At 36.1% G+C, this 18000-nt stretch overlaps 1 long non-coding RNA gene across 1 annotated transcript; it reads right to left on the bottom strand.

Moving 5' to 3' along the window:
- Positions 1 to 7628: 7628 nt before the first annotated feature.
- Positions 7629 to 9922, bottom strand: LOC120269244. The gene is made up of 4 exons (XR_005539113.1): positions 9794 to 9922; positions 9158 to 9228; positions 8420 to 8649; positions 7629 to 7928 (listed from the first exon to the last, which is right to left on the bottom strand). It is a non-coding gene; the product is annotated as an uncharacterized LOC120269244 (long non-coding RNA).
- Positions 9923 to 18000: the final 8078 nt, after the last annotated feature.

Genomic DNA, 18000 nt, shown 5'->3' with positions numbered 1-18000 from the left:
TTAGAGTTTGGGGTATAGTGTTTTTACATGTTATGATTTTAGGGTTTTTAGGTTTTAAGGTTTTCTAGTGTTTAGGATTTATGGTTTAGGGTTTCATAGGGGGTAGGTTTTTAGGATTTTGGTTTTAAGGCTGTATAGGATTTGTGTTTATAGTTTAGTATAGAAAGAGTAGATGTTGATGTAGATATCAATGTTTTTAAAACCGGACCGGATAGCGAACCGGTCTCATATTTGGGTCACGGGTCAGTTGGTTCGACCGGATGACCCGTTTTGGTCGGACCGGATGACGTCATAAATAAATAATTATCTTAAATATTATATATATATATATATATATATATACATATAATAACAAACTTTATTATATTTTTTTAATCATAATTATCTTAAATATTTATTTTTAATATCATTATGATTTTTATCAAAATGAGTTGAAGATTCAAATAATTAATCTAGATAAAAGCAACAAATACAATTCCTAAACCTTTTTATTTCTTAATCTATTAATCATAAATGGATGATGATAACTACATAAATTAAACAACTAATTAAATTACTAATTATGTGAGGATGAGACAAAGGCATGAACAAAAATTCAAAACAAAAACTAGAACTAAGTATGATTAATTTAATTCTCATATTTGATCATCATTACCATTAAAATAAAAGTATAAAATAAAATAAGTCCTAAATGATCTATACCTCTTAAACAATTTACAAGTTTTTTTTTTATTTTCTCATACCTCTAAACTCCAAAGTTCCAAAAAATCCAAAATAATATTTTTCGACAAATCAAGACTCGAGAGTATCGTGAAATCAGAGAAAAAAGAGCCAATTCATGCCCTAAGTCCTTTTCTTAAAACAAAAACAAAAACAAAAACAAAAACAAAAAAACAAAAACAAAAACAAAATAAAAATTGAAAACGGGGTTCCATCCGGTTTTGGTCCAACCGACGGTTCACGGGTTTGGCAGGGTTTGACCAGTTCAAAGATTCGGTCAACATTAATTCTAAAAGCCGGACTAGGGCTATGGGCGGTTCCCGGTTCCGAGTCCGACCGGCGGTCCGGTCCGGTTTTCAAAACATGGGTAGATATCAATTTGATATTCACATCATCCCCGAGAAAGTTATTTGGAAAACATATTATATAAATATAAATATAGCATTATTTATATATAAATCCTAGCTCTCTTGAAAAAGACAAACTCTTTCTCTTAGTCCAAAAATTCACAGTGGAATTTTATTGGGTTTATCTATATTGATGGAATATTATTTATACACACCAAATATCAACATTAAAACTTTTTTGTACACTTGGGTTGTAGCTTCAACAAAGTTAAATTGACTCTAAATCAAATTCCACTCCTATAATGACATAAATAAAAATCATCTATTTTTTAATTAATCTAAAATTTAGACTAAAATAGACGGTGATATGACATGGCATAAACTGATAATATTTTCCTATATCAGTATTTCATTTTTAAAATAACTTATGAAATATTAATATGATGCAATTAAATTGTCAAATAAAAATAAAATAAAAATATTAGAATGATAATTAGCATTTTAGAATATAAAGACTAAAAATAAACAACGCAATATAAAGATTGGATCCAAAAATACACTTTAAATTTCACTTACCATATATAGAAGAAGGAAAAATAATTATTTAACCATGATCCATCTCAAAACTAATCTAAATATATGCTTATGAAATTATACATGCATGTTCAAATTACATAGAAGCACACTACCACATTACCTCCTTAGAGAAACAACACTATTCCTCTTGATATCTCTCTCCTTCTCCTTCTCCTTCTCCTTCTCCTTCTCATTGTTACTGATCTTCAAGCATGAAGACAAGGAACCCTTGATATTATCATCTTTAATCATCTTGGTATCATCTTTTTCATCATAATGCTTGTTTTGTTCTGGTCCAGTGGATGCATCAGAAGCCATAGAATCATCATCATCATCATCATCATCATCCCCACCACCACCACTATAACTACCATTTTTATCACCTTCATCTTCACTCTCATTGGAATCATCTTCATCATCATCACTCATATGGGGAAGAATGTATTTGGTCCAACCAGACTCACTACTGCTACATTCTTCACCATCTTCAATCACTTGTGAAAGATCCATATTTAAATATACATGGAACAAAAGGAAGGAAATAACTTCAGTTCAATGGCAAGACTTAAAAAGCTAGCAGCAGTGGAAAGGAATGTAAGGAACTCGTTTGGTGTAAAGGAGCTTTTATATTAATTCTATATTGTTATATTATACTCATTTTTAGTACTTGTTGCATGTTGCAAAACACTAGGTTCATACAATAATTGAAGGCATGGAATCTATTTATGTTTTCTTAGGTTTCACACATAAAGATGATAAAGAAGTTACACTGCAGCACATGGAAATTAGGGTTTGGGGCATGAGCCGCTTCCCACTACTAGTGGACTGAAGTGATTGCCTTAAATCTCGGTTGTTCTGTCATTGAATTCTCATATTAAAATTTTTTCTCTTTTGGTTGATGGTTTTCATGCTGAATAGATTTTCTAGGTCATTTAATTATGAGGGTCTTTCCTTTCATGGCCTGGGTTATGTAATTTTTATGATTTTAAACAAGGCATTTATGTTTAAATAAAACAAGGTATTATGAGTTTTATGGCAAAGAGTACAACACCACCTTCAAATAGAAGAGCTGGTATTTCATTATTTTTCTAATTAAAAAGTCTATAATTTAAATTTATCCCGCACATTTAATTTTTTTTTTATTTATGCAAAGTTTATGGTCACCAATAGTGCAATAGTTGGATTGGAGTGAGTTAATGTTTCATACCAAAGGTCAAAATTTTGATTTTTTCTAAAAATAAATGGTGATACATTATCCATATTGTCAGAAAAAGGTTTATGGCAGAGTTACAATACATGTTTAAATATATGTTTTTTTTTAAAAAATCAAATAAAACCAAATTGCACTATTTTTTTAATAAAAGAAAGACACCTTTTCTCATAATAATTTTTTATAATAGATACTCTTGCACTTTGGCATAAATCTATGGATGCCCCCTTTATTGAAGCACAAGGGAAACATAATCAATGAACCTAAGACCCACTCCTCCAACTCTAGCATAATCATCCACCAAGTTTATCCTAGATAAAATATATAACTTGTTTCATATGATGCAAAGTCAAGAATGGCAAATAAGTGGAGATTAAAGTGGCTCAATACTCACCATTCATAATCATATTTAAATGCGAAAGTAAAAATATATAAATAAACATCCCTAGAAAAGGAGGACAATATCTTAAAGGAAATCTACATTCTTTTTAGTTGGAAGGAAATCATAGGATATTTAGAAGAAATCTACATCTTTTCTTTTGAGTATTAATGATTGTCTATTAAAGCCATTTTTGATGGATTATTATCTCAAAACATCAAAAACAAAAATTTAGTTGATTTTTTTTTCTTTATAAGGAAAACATATCATTATTATTTAGCATCATATATATTCATTTACACTAAGATAGGTCATTATTAAGCTTGTTTAGGAGAACTTGAACTTGAATTCAGAGCCCGTAATAAGTGGACAAATAATTAATAGTATCAAAGCTAGCATTATTATGAAATGAGCCTTTTGTTACAATAATTCGCATCTTAAAAAGTTAGAAATTTTATCATGAATATTGTTCATGATGAAAAGAGTGCCTATTGGTGGCTATTGGCAATTCCATGTGGCCGGGAATTTTTTTGTCAATAATAAACCATCATTAATCACTCTATTAAAATGACTGAAATGGTTTGTTATTACTAATTTATTGTCATGAATATTGTTAAAAAAATCTGTTATTGCAAAATTAAATAACTATTCATGATGAAAGTCTAACAAGGAAAGATACCATTGACGATGGAAGTGTTGGGTTTCAGCCTATTTGTGGGTTGAGAATAAGTTGCGCTTTGGCCCAATATCCTAATGAAAAAAATGACATTAATAGTAGAAGTCACTTTAAGGGAAAAAGTGGGCATTTTGCTAAGCTAATGAAAACCAAGTGAGAAAGAGGGTTGTGGTAGAAGGTTTAGGACATTGAGAGAGTGACAGAGACAAGAAACCAAGTAGAAGATGAAAAAGAAAGGGGGTTAGGGTTTAAGCAAGTAAGATAATTGGATTGTAAATTGGTGCCGGATCTTGCCCAGATTTTGGGTAGTGAATCCTTGTGGGTGGCTCTCCTAACCTACCGGATTTGATCTTCCCTTAATCTTTCCTTAATATTTATATTATCTATCATAGAGTTGATAAGGTCTATGTGTTGTTTGTGAGCATCTTGTTGATGTGCATCTTGCCTCTTTGTTGTAATCCTCTAGTTGTATCCAGAGAGAAAACCCTATTGTATTCCATTGTTAATGTAGTGAAGTATTTCTAAGTGGCTCTAAGGAATCTCGTGATTTTTCTCTCGATTCGAAGGGTTTCCACTCTAAATTCTGTGTCTTGCATGGTTGTATGCGCATTTGTCGTCTTCAGAATTCATTATCTTATTGTAGAGCACAAAGAGAGATTGTTTTCACATTTGTAAGTGCTGCATTGTTATTAGGAAGTCATCCCCCCGCATAGGAGGCTGAGGCTGCACAAACTTGACAGAAGGATGTGCAGTTGCACAGATTCGGTAAAGAGTTGTGCGGGCAGTTCGAACTCGCATAAAGGCCGCACATGAACAATAAATTACTATAGTTGGTGAACAGTACTTTTGCTATAGTAATCTTTGTTGGGAGAAAGCTGTGCGGGCTAGTGTGCGCTCACAAAGAGATCGCACGCGCTAGACAGAAGGGTGTGCGGGTTAATGTGTGCCCCCAGAGAGGCTGCATATGTGAATAATAACATTGCTACAGTACAGTAAACAGAATCTTTGCTATAGTGTTTCTGTTGAAAATTTCTACTATTGCATTGATGGGAACCTCGACAAGAAGGATCATTGGAAATTAATAACCTTCTTTTGGATAAAATTTCATCATTTATAAAGGCATGAAATTTTGATAAGGAAAAGTTTCTTTTTATGGCCAGAATAACACATTATTAAATTCACAATTCGATCATAAAGTATTGTTTGCCCATTGTTCAAGACCCAAGTACTATTTATAGTACTGTTTAAATAGACCCTCAGTGGATCCCTGTGAGAGGAGTCGTATCCTCATTTCCATGATTGTATGGTAGAGGGATTTATTAACTCGGATTAGTTTTTGTAAAATCCTCTGGGCATGCAAGCATGTGGAGGACTTTCGTTGCCCCATATAATGTTTGACCAAATTCATAAGTTCTTTTTGGTTGATAAGCCATTGTAACTGGTGTATTTTTATACATGTCTGTTCTTTGACAAACTCTTAAATATAGAGCGCTTGTTGCCTATTGATAAGTGCTTGAGTAGACATATTTCTCTATATGTTTTACACTGATTGAGAATCATTTTTATAATGGTTTATGTCTCATAAAGTGTATTTGGTGTTTTTTTGCGCAAATAGGTTGTGGAAGTCTTGAAAGATGAAAATAAAGCAAAGATAGGTTATGGAGGCACCTTTTGGGATTTTTTGTGCAACATAAGGATCAAGACACAAGAGGAGCTCATGTACACCAGTGTGTGTGTGCCAACTTTCAAGAGAATTAAAGCCAAATTGTGAGTTGGAAGGGCACAAAGACAGTCACACTCCTATGTCGCTACTTGTGCAAAGAGGTCAAGAATCTTCCCAACGATAATTAGACGACAAAAAGCCTCATAACCTATCACACGGGCATGTGCCCGTCCATGTGGCCTCAAGAGAAGAGTGTTGGAACCTTGATTATGAAGAGTACTGTAGAAAAATACCGTAACATAACACTGTAGAAAAATATTGTTAACGCGACTGTGTAAAATTTCCATGCGATCACGTTGGCGATTTTCCAGGGCACACAGTCATGTGGGAGGCTCACATAGTCGCGTGGAAGCACGTAATAGACGAGGTTTTTGACTATAAATAGCCCTTTTGCCCTATTTTTTGGAGACTTTTTGCTAGCATTTGAAAGGCAAAACGGTTAGGGAGGGAAAGAACATCAATAATGGACAATCAATCACCAATCTCAATTGATAAAAATACAAGTTCAATTTTCTCATGATCAAATAATTGCCAAAGAATCACATTCATATGTACCGACTCACAATGAATATGAAAATATACTTCTACCACCACGTGCCTTGTGTGTCAAGATATGGTCCAATTATTACATTCAGGGTTTTGATATGATCTATATTCCCCAACATAATGTCTCTACTCTCAAATATCAACATTAACTTTTTCAATTATAACTTCATTACACAGGTTTTCAAAAATTGACTTCCTTCTCATGGACTATATCATTATTCATGAACATGACCCTTTTTCATACACCATTCCTCCAACATTTTTATTCATCCCAAAAAGAGCCAATCATCCCAACTAATACAAGAGTTCTACTTAGTCCTTTTTACAAAGATCACAATAAATCTAACTCCCAAAGATCTTGAATTGCTAAAATCAAATTAACATCACTTATGAAGTTCACTATACTACACATAATAATTCTTCAAAGGAATTTCCATTGCATTAAAATAGGCACATCACAACTAGGCATTTCCATTAAGTAATAATTTTAGTCATCAACACACATCCTCTGACAATTGTAGAATCAAACTATATTCAAACTTTGCATACTCCATTTGCAATATCATACCTCAAAAATTTTAGAAAAATTAATATATCAAATTCATTGAATTGCTCTTAATCCACACATTACTAAATAAGTTGTAACTTCAACCTCATAAGGATCACCTGAAGTATGCTTCAATTAAACCAATGAACCATCATCATTAACTTCACGATTCATAGACTTGTTTTCAAATTATTATTATGACAATACAACCCAATTGAAACATACATTATGAAATGTATCATAATTGATTCAATTTAACACAATCATTAAAATTTTCGATAATTTCTCAATCATCCATAGAGATTATACACTTTATTATTTTACATCTACTCATTCAGACCCAATCATACCAAGTTGCACAATGACTTAAAACAGCATATCCCAGGCTAAGAGATGAGAGGAGGATGATAACTACAGTACCACAGAAAATATAGCAACTTTTAATAGAAAGCACAACACACAACAAGAATACAACAATAAGAAAACCTTCTGCTTAGACAAGAAAAGAGCAGACATACAGATTGGAGTAACAGCTTTGCGATGTGTGTGCAGGTGCTGTGCTGGCATAACTGACTAAAAAGAACACCAAGATAACATTAAAACAAACAAATTCTATATGCATTAATGCTATATACAGAACTCTACTGGGATTCACTTGTTACAAGGATGAAAAATCAAATTTCTGACCCAATCAAGAAACAACTCTAGGTCTAGGTTATGTTGTCTAAACCTAAACCTCAGGCTCTGATACCACTAACGTATGTCACGCCCCGACACACGGGTCCCACACGCAACATACCTCCATGATAATTCAAGGGAGGTTAAACACTATCTCAACCCTTGATCATCGTAAGGCTACCCTGTTCCCTGTACAAACTTAATAATAAAGTGAATGTAACAATTCTCTGCACAAGACTAACTTGACAAACTAAGGATAGGGGACATAGTGCTCACACTTCAAAATACAAGATTTTAATACAAACCAAACATTGAGTATGGTTTCTCATGCAACACTTAGACCACAACTAATACAAGGGTTCTTAAGATACAGAAATGAATACATAAGTTAACAAGTTACTTATATTAAAGGATTCCACACTCTACATGGCAATAACTGAGAACATGCACAATTAACTCAAGTAACTACTCTAAAACCAACTCTTGCCATGCACTCCACGTTCGCATCACTTCACTGAATTGACACCTGGTGAGAGGAAAGAGATGGTGAGCAACCCACGATTATTTAGTGAGGGAAGTTAGCACAACCCCAGTGAGAAGACAACAATAACAAAAATAATAACAAATCATCAACATAAATACTTTTACCAAAAAGGAAAATAATAGTTTAGAACCGAATCACATATGCAAGCAAACATTAACACGATGATAACAAAAAGATAGAGTGAAGAAAAACATTGGGTTCAAAAATATAAATAATGAGTTGACATCAAATCAATTACCAACCATAAAATATAATAGTCAAAATAGTTTGAAACATAAGTATAACAAGCTAAGTAATGTGAGTTTCAAAATAAATAAATATAATACTTGTGCCATATCAAATTTATGGGAGACTGCCCTCCTAAGAGCGACAGCTGGGCTTCATCCCCTCACCACAAATTTGAGATGACACAAAACAAGGAACACAACGGAAATAAATCTCAAACTCAGCATAAATAAACACCCAACACTCACCCAACATAAGGTGGTCTAGAAGCATCCCTAAACCTTTGCCGTGGCAGTGGATGGGTTCGGGGCCGTCAAGGTACTCAGGCCCTTAACGTTGACCCATCGGTTCACCGGTTGGTGACTCTGGCTAACCGATGAATATCCATCTAGAGTTCTACACTCCCACCTGAACTGGCCCTCGTAGTAATCAGCCAGTTAGCACGCCACTTCAATAAGCTAGCCGTGAAGACTGCCTACTATAGTAGGATATCACTATGCAATCACCACAATGAACACAACTCTACTCGGAGTATAATAGCCAGCCATAATCATCAATCAACAACACCTCAACCATTTACAAGAGGAAATGATAAAAGCACAAGCAAAGCTCAAACTTTTTAACACAAATCGATTTACAAATTCTAATACAAGAAACAACATGGAAATCTTTTCCTTTCAACACTTCAAAATGAGTTTCAAGTCTTAGATTTCATGAAATCAATGATTTTCATAACAAATCCCAAGTTTCACACAAACAAGGATTTCACAAACTCATTGAAAGATGTCAATCACAAATCCAACATTAACAAATCAAATACCAAATAAGACATTAAAAAACATTAACAATAATAACTATCATTCACCAAAATGCCAAACAAGTAAACACTAGTAAAGATTTACTTAAACCATGATAGAAACATATATAAATGTATATATAGTTATCGGTATTCTTCTAATAAAACTATGCTTTACAATCCCACTCACAAAAATGGCGATTCTCTTCCTTGCAAGAAAATCCTCGGCTAATCCTTTACCTCTAGCCAATGCTTCTTGTTCTTGCCAAAGCACATCAAACAACAATTGTTAATACAAAGACCAAGCAAGAAACCTTAGGTTTCTTCTACCAAACAACCGTAATAAACTCTAGGGCTTGCTCAAACTAACACCTTAGGCTACAAAAGAAGATCTAAGGGTTTTAAGCTTCTCACTAAAACAAGGAAACCAAGAAAACAAGAAGAACTCACCAGAGCTACAATAACCCTAATTTCTATGATGAAGGATCTCCCCCAATCTTTAACAAATCAAGGGAAAATACAATCATCAACACTTTCTAAACTCAAAAGCAACTAAACACCAAGATTTTCCACCAAGGAAACTCAAAGAAACACCACAAAAAGGGAGGGAAAGAAGAAGAAGAAGAAGAAGAAAAAGAAGAACCCTACCTCCAAGTTTCTTAAAACTCTAAGGAGATCTTCACAAGAGGGGAGGAAGGAGATCCTCAAGCTTCACTAACAAAGAACAAGGAGGAGAACAAGGCTCAAGCTCCAAATTGAGCAAATAAACTAACCCTAGCCTCAACTAACCAACCAAAGAAGAAAGAAGGAGAGAAGAAGAACTTACCTTGAAGAGGCAATTGATTAATCTTTAAGCTCCACAAACAAGCCCAAGAAAACCTCCAAAATCAGCCTTTAGGCTGCCAACAATGGCCAAGGATGAAAGGAGAAGAGAAGGGGAGGGTTAGGGAGAAGAAAGCACAAGAAAAGGTTTCAAAACAGGTTTTAAAAGGGCAAAACTGTGCGTGTGCGGGCTGGTGTGTGGACGCATAGTGCCCGCACACCTTTTTTCCTGCGATGTGCGCCCTGGTGTGTACGGCCCACACACCAGGCCACACACCCTTCTGCCTGGGTGTACGGCCCCTTGTGTGGCCGCACAGGAGGCCGCACACACCCTTGGAAGGGCTGTGCGGCCTGTGCACAGCCCACACACAGTTTAAACCCCCGGAAACACCCTGAAACCCTCGGCAAGAAGCCCTATACTAAAAACAAAAAGAATTAAATCGAGACATCAAATGAACTAACAAGGAATGGCCGAAAGAAAAACATCACTCTACGCAAGAAAGTAAAAACCTGAAATACCACATCTGTCTTGGTATTAACATGTCTTGTTGCTTCATCCATTCTCTTTTACTTCTTTACTAAATGTAATTCTATCAACCTGAGGCTAATGGTGTCAAACGGGCCGGCACGACCTGGGCCCACTACGGCCCACGCACTACTATGCGTGCCCGGGCCGACACGGCCCGCCAACCACCAAGGTCGGCCAGCACGTGGCCCGACCCAGTTATATTATATTTATATTTTTTATTTTAAACCCAAAAATATCGAAAATACCCTAAAATCGCTACAAAATATAAAAAATATCCTAAAATTAAAAAAGATAGAACTAAAAGCCTTATTGACTAAAAAACAAAAAATATACCAAAAAACTACAAAAAAGAAAGAAAAAACTTGCATTTTAGCGTCTTTGGGCAGTATTGAGCTGGGCCAGCCACGCCGTGCCCACGTGTTACAAATTCCTAGCCCAAAGCGGCGTAGGGCGCACATCTTGTAGCACCATGATTGGACCAATCACGGCCTAACTCGTGTCGGGCCGTGCCGGGCCCAGGCCGGCATGGCCCGTTTGACACCACTACTTGAGGCAAGGACAAAATGGATTGTTAAGCTTCATGAAATAGATTATTCTATCATTTTGTTGGTTCAAAAACTTCATCATATATTTCTCTAAGTTCAATCACTTAGGCGTCATTGATCGAGGCATTATTGTTGTTTAACTTCTTTAACTTTATTACACAAGAGGATTTAATTAATGTTAATATCAATTTGAAACCTTTAATTAATTGTCATGTTAAAAAGATAATTAAACACAATATATTCTTAGCTAGATTATTTTTTCAAACTCATTTTGGCAAAACCATTCACAAAAGTTCCATCCACACACTTTCTTGTCTCTATAAACGTCTGAAACGGATAAGTTCCTTGCATGCTCACTTGTCTAAAACCAATAAAGATGTTATGGTTGCACATGTGTGCATGTGGATGTATAAAGAGCACATACAATCGAGGAAATTAAGTTGTGAATTGCACTATATATGGTCAAGTTGGCAAAAAGAGGTCATACTTGTGTAAGCCACTAGTTTTAGCTTTTCCCTATTATGAGTATTTATATTACCTTATTTCCTCCCTATTAATATAAAATAATTAATATTACTATTATATGGAATAGTTATATAATAAGTAGGCAATCAACTTCGTATACAACATAACTAGAATTTGTCATTATTCAGATGAGTGATCAACTACTCCCAATCCTTTTTAATGCCTTGTCCGATACTTTTTGAATTGTCCGATACTTTGTCTTCTTTGGATTTGTATCTCTTTTTTAAACACTACAATTTTCTTATGCATTTTTTTTTATTTTCTTAAAGTTAGGACTTGACCTTTTAATAGTGTAGTTGACCATAAAGTCCATATAGATTTGAAGGTGACCTCAAGAAATTTGATTTTTAAAAGATTGCAACAGAGTACAATGACATTGTTGCCTATTGTTTTTATATAATTTGAATTATGGGAAAGTGAAATGCATTAAATATTAAGGCTAGCTGCGGCATACACTATTTGTCTTCCTTTATCATTAGCAACACTGTCTTCTCCTTCTTATATATATATATATATATATATATTTCTTCTGTATAAATATATTTTTTTTAATATTTTGTTTTTTTCCCTCCTTAGTGATCACATCTCTATCATGCCGGAGAAAAAAGAAAAAGAAGATTATGATGATGATAAAAGATGAGAGAAAATGATAGAAGAGGTTGAAGTTAAATTTTTACATACTTGAAATAAGATTTTTCATTACTAGTTAGAGAGCCATTATCTAGTAAGTTAGAAAGCCATTTTAGCAAGTTAGTGCAATTGTCTTATATTCTTTTCTCACAAGCTAGAGCCATTGTCTAGCATAGTACTGTCGCTATCTAGTAGGTTGACACCATTACCTAACAAGTTGGCACCACAACTTAGGAATTCGGTGAGGATAAAAAGATTAGTGGGAAAAGCAAATAACTTTTATAATTATATCTTACTCCTCTCTTCTTTCGTCCACTTTGAAGCCTTTCTTCTTTCTCTTTTCCTTCCCTTGCCATGGCAAATTAGTGGTTAGGGGGTAGGATGCTCCATCTCCCCTTCTGAATCCTCCTTCACAGTCCTGAGCGCAAGTTGCCTCTGCCGCCGCCCGTAATTCTGATTCTTCTCCCCTCCACAACCCACAAATCTTGGCTAAGCTTAAGTAATCCACCTCTGATTTCATCAAGCTAGATGTTGTCGATGTCATCTTTCGTGCATGTATAAAATTTTAGAACTCTTTATATGGGAAGTTCTTTGGTAAACCTTCCTCATTTGTTTAAGTGAAGTCTTCTCTAGTGTCTAAATGGGAGGAGTATGGTGAAATTCTGATTTTTGACCTCCCGAACGGGTTTCTTTCAATTCAATATCCTTTCTCATTCTGTGATGCAACGTTTCCTTACTGATGGCCCATGGTCGATTAATGGCATAATCCTTTAGTTCTCTCCATGGTAGTCGTTCTTTGAACTTTCTTTTACCAAACTCACCACAGCCGCCATTTGGGTTCAGCTCCATACCCTTCCAGTTGATTTATGGGATGGTGAGTCCCTGGAATCAGTAATAACCCATCTCAGTCATCTGCTAAAAATCGATGATCTCACCCTCTTATTAACTCGATCCAAATTTTCCCGAGTGTGCATTGAGATTGATCTTTCTAAGCCTCTATGCAAAAGTTTCTGGCTTGGAGATGATTCTCATCGTATTTTTGAGGTTATTCTCTATGAGCATTTGCCTACGTTTTGTTATGCTTGTGGTGTCATAAAACATAGTTCTAACTCCTGCTCTCGTGTGGTGATGACCGAGGCAGATTGGACATCTTCATCCCTCCGAGTTTCTCGGAGGTTAGCGGTAGATCCATGTCAACCTGTGGATGTTGCTATCGGAGACATGAAAATGAATAATCCTCATGATGATCCTCAGAAGCCGGATTTCATAGGTGACCATAATTCTCCTTTAGACTTTGATTTCGACCCTAGATGCTATTTTCTGGCCGGTGCGGCCGTACCCATGGTCGTGGGACTATACTTCATGCTAGTCGCGTGATTGGCGATGTGGCAGCCACTAAGAATACTAACCTTAATGGTTCTTGGGATGTGTCTTTTCATGAGACACGTGGAGCTTTCAGGGGTCGCAATCGTAGCGGTGCTCTTTCTTCTTGTGCTGTACACGCCGAATACATTAACACTGATATGACCCCAATGGATGATTCTCGTGTCATTCCAAATCCTCCCGTTGATTTTCCCTTGTAGAGAATCATTTGGGAAAATGGACTCGTCTAATCTTTCTGATAAAGCTAATAATCCTCTGGAAACAGTCCAAGTTCCAACCTTCTCCACTGTGCTTCTCCCTACTGTTCGCAAGGGAAGAACCCCTCTCCATCCTCACTCTAGGTCACCACCTCCTATCCTTCGCTCTTCCATCTCTATTTTAGCTGCTCAAGCCTCACCTATCCCCTCTAGCTCTGATGAGATGGTGGTGGACGAAGTTTCCGCCACTTTAGGGCAACATATTCCTGAAGATTTCAACAATTAATATGATGATGATTCAGATGACTCGAACGAGGATATAGTTGACGATGAAGGACTGGATGATTTGATGACCCTTGATCAACTTCAGGATGGGGTCTGCCGGGATGCTCTTATTTGAAAGGGTTCTCACGTGATGTTTACTTCTCAGAAGAAGGGAAGAGTTAAGGTTGGTGAGCATAGCTCCTAATCTCCTATTTCTCTTCTATGGTGTTAAGTCTTCCTTCATACCTCCTTTATGGAAGTGTTTTTACTTTTTGTCATTGCTCTTATCATTCTCGTTTTTATGCATAAAGCTAACATAATCTGTTGGAATTATAGGCGCATCTCATCTAAGGATACTTCTACTCGTGTTTTGCATCTCATTCAAAAGAATAGACCCATGATCATCTGTTTGGTTGAAACCAGAGCTAATTCTAAGCGTGTTGATAGGTTCAGCGTTAAGACGCCTCGCAACTGGGACTCGGCTGCCCTGTTGGCTGATGGGTTCTCTTGGGGATCATCATCATCTGGAATAAAGCTATTTATTAGGTCTCCCTCATCGGTGTGTCATGCAGAACTTTACACTTGGTTATTTCTCCTAACTCTTCTCTTAACTGGCTTATTTCTGTTGTTTATAATTCTAACCACATTCGTGTTTGGTGCTCTCTCTGGCATGAGCTTTCTAAAATGTCTTCTCTTGATCTACCTTGGCTTATTGTGGGTGACTTCAATTCCATAGTCACTAGCAGTGAACATAGAGGGGTATCATTTCGGTATTATTCCCGTAAAGCCAGTTTTTTCTTGGATTTATTGATTATAAAATCTTTTTGATCTTACTTTCTCGGTTTTAGATTCACTTGGTGTAATAACCAATCCAGATTGGCTCATCGCTGGGCCAGGTTAGATCGCTACGTAGTGAATCTTGTTTGATTTTCTAGCTTTCAATCTTATTTTTTGACTCATCTTCCTCATGTTTTATCTAATTATGCTCCTTTACTTCTCTCTATCTCTACATTTGGTTTTTGTCATCATATCAATTTTCTTCTTGAAAATTTTTGAGTTGATTACCTTGGTTGTTACAATGGCGTTAAGGACGCCTAGAATTTTTTGGCCCACGGGAACCCCATGCATGTGTATCCTTATTTTCTTTTGTCTCTCCTATGCTAATATTAACTCTTGGAAGGCTACTGGTTTAACTTCCATTGATTTTTCTCTTATCTAAGCTGAAACCTCTATTCAGTCCCTGGAATGTGCAAATTTTTTAGATTTTGATTTGTCTTCCCAACTTAGGGACTGCTATGTCAGGTTTGTTTCTCTTCAAAGGCAGAACTCCATGCGATGGGCTTAGCGTGCCCATATCCTCCGGTTTTAGGACAGAGATCATAACACTGTCTTTTTCCATAACACTGTTAGGATTCGATCCCATCTTAATTCTATTACTCAAATTCTTGACTCGAATGGTACCCCTGCTACTAATCGTTTTGCTATCAAGCAAGTATTCCTTAACGTTTACTCTAATCTTTAGTCAGATCCTTTAGACAATAGCTTTGCTGACATTCTTCATGCCTTGCCTTGCCTAGCGATCTCTTGACGCTTTCTGATTTGGAAGGTCTGGATCTTATTTGTGAAGTTACTTGGGAGAAAGTATTTGCTGTTGTGCAAGAGTTACCCTCAGGTAAGTCCCTTTGTCTTGATGTCTTTAGTGCTTAATTTTTCTGTTTTTTCTGGTCGGACATTGGGGATCATCTTTTCTCTGCTGTGAGTCATTTCATCTTTAATTTTGTCATGCCTAAATCCTGGGGTAAGACTTACATAATTCTCATTCCCAAGAAAGATAATCCTTATTTGGTTTCTGATTATTATCCCATTTCACTTTGCAATGTTTGCTTCAAAATTTTCTCTAAGATTTTAGCCAATCAGCTTAACATTGTTCTTCCTTAGCAGATTAGCATTGAGCAAGTTAGGTTTGTGGCTGGTCGGTCCTCCTTTGATAACATCATAGCTTTGCAGGAGATTGTTCATTCGATTGAGTAGGATATTAATGGCCCCTCTAGGATGTTAGTCAAGATCGACATTGAAAAAGCCTATGATACACTTAGCTGGAGAGCAATTCTTGCCACCCTTACTAAGATGAATTTCCCTAGCATATGGATTTCCTGGATCAACTCCTATCTTGGTTCTAGTTCCTTTTCGTTCCTTATCAATGGATAGCCTTCTCCCCGGATTTCCTCTACCAGAGGAGTCCTCCAGGGAGACCCCATTTCTTCTTACCTTTTTATTTTTGTTTCTCAAAACCTCTCCTTCCTTCTTAATTTTGCTCTCAACAATGGTATGATTCTTGGGTTCAATAGCAACCTCAATTATAACTTTAACCATATGATATATGCTGATGATTTGATTCTTATCACTCGAGCTTCTAGACTTGCTGCTAGAAGTAATAATCTTTGCCTCTCCATCTATAATATGATTTATGGTCAGTAGTCCAATATTGCCAAGTCTATCATTTATTTTCCGTTTTGGTTCAATAGCAAAGTTTCACAACTTCAAAATTGCTTCCTTCCCCTTTTCTTATTTGGGAGTGATTATTTCTCCTAAACGGTCACCTGTTTCTTTATTCAAGCCCATTGTGGGCAGGATCTGTTGTTCTTATTCTTGATGGAAACATTTCAAGCTTTCTATGGCTACCAAGGCTACTTTTATTAACTTTTCCCTTATCTCGGTTCCTACTTACCTACTTTCTATTTACCCAGTTTCTGATTCTATTCTCAAGGAAATCCATAAGATTGTTAGGGCCTTCTTTTGGGACAAAGGTGGCAATGGAAAAGGCTTCCATGCTTTTTCTTGGAGTTGTATTACTGATCCTAAACTAAGGTAGGCCTTGCTCTTAAGAATCTCCTTATTGCCAAACATTCTCTTCAAGCTAAGCATGTATTCAAGTTATTAAATTTAGATGATTCCATCTGGGTTAATATCCTTCATCTTAAGTATGGTTAGATTAATTTTTGGAAGGATGCTATTCCCAGCAATTGCTCTTGGTTCTTTAGAGGACTTTGTGGAGTTGCTGTTATTCTTAAACCTCAGTGTTGGATTAATTCTATTAATCCTCTTCGTACCTCTTTCTTGATAGATCCTTGGTGTTTTGATATCCCCCTTGCCCTCAAGCCTACTTTCATTTACATGAATTTGGATCTAGATTTGCTCAGTTGCTCAAACTTTATTTTGGATGGTAGTTGGAATTATCATTCATTGTCTAATTTTTTGGTAACATGGCTGATGAGGTCTTTCCTAATCTTGGCCTTATTGATAACGCTGAAGGCAATAATTGGGTATGGGCTCCTAAGGCTCATGTCCCCAAGATTTCCTCTTTTTTTTACCATTTCTTGAATCAAGGTTTGGCTGGCTCTAATCCTTGGTGTGGGTTAGAGGAAAATCTGGCACCTCAAAGTCACCCGCCGGATCAGGCATTTCCTCTTCCTTGCTTTTAAAGGCCGTATCTTCACCAGTGACTTTCTGCACTCTATCAATCTGGGTCCTAGAAACATGTGTATTTTTTGTGGTACTCATTATGAAACAACTAATCATCTGCTTTATTATTGTGCCAAAGCCCAACAAGTTTGGAACATCATCTTTGATCGATCTGCCACTTTTATTCATTTCCATAATGGTTTTGTATATGGAGATTAGCTTGTTAGATTTGATGTGTCTAAAAAAAAAAAATGAAATCTCTTATTGTAGTTACCGCCTGGTTTCTCTGGAAAGCTCGTTGGATGCAATATTTCATAACATTTCTCCTAATTTTGATATTATTGCTCATAGGGCTTTAAGTTATGCCCAAGACATCAATTGTGCTAAGATGAAGCTGTCTGGTAGCAAATTGATTCTCAACTTGTGACTAGGTAAGCAGTAGTGGCTTCTTTATATCATCTTCTAACTATTATGTTTCTTTTACAGGTTGTGCTTCCAATTTCGCTGATAATCGAATTGCTGCTGATATCCAAGCCTTGGTTGTGGTCCATCAATCTGCTGTGAACTAGATATTGTCTATTCAGAATGTTTTTATTTCTGCTCCAGACATTCTTTCCTTAATTAATTCGGCTGATCCAGTTTGCTTTTGGTGTATCTCTCCTTGGATCAACTCTCT

The sequence above is a fragment of the Dioscorea cayenensis genome, chromosome 9, assembly GCF_009730915.1.
Source record: "Dioscorea cayenensis subsp. rotundata cultivar TDr96_F1 chromosome 9, TDr96_F1_v2_PseudoChromosome.rev07_lg8_w22 25.fasta, whole genome shotgun sequence".
In the NCBI taxonomy this organism is placed as follows: Eukaryota; Viridiplantae; Streptophyta; class Magnoliopsida; order Dioscoreales; family Dioscoreaceae; genus Dioscorea; species Dioscorea cayenensis.
The sequence above is the reverse complement of the archived record's forward strand: the minus strand, read 5'-3'. Positions and strand labels throughout refer to the sequence as shown.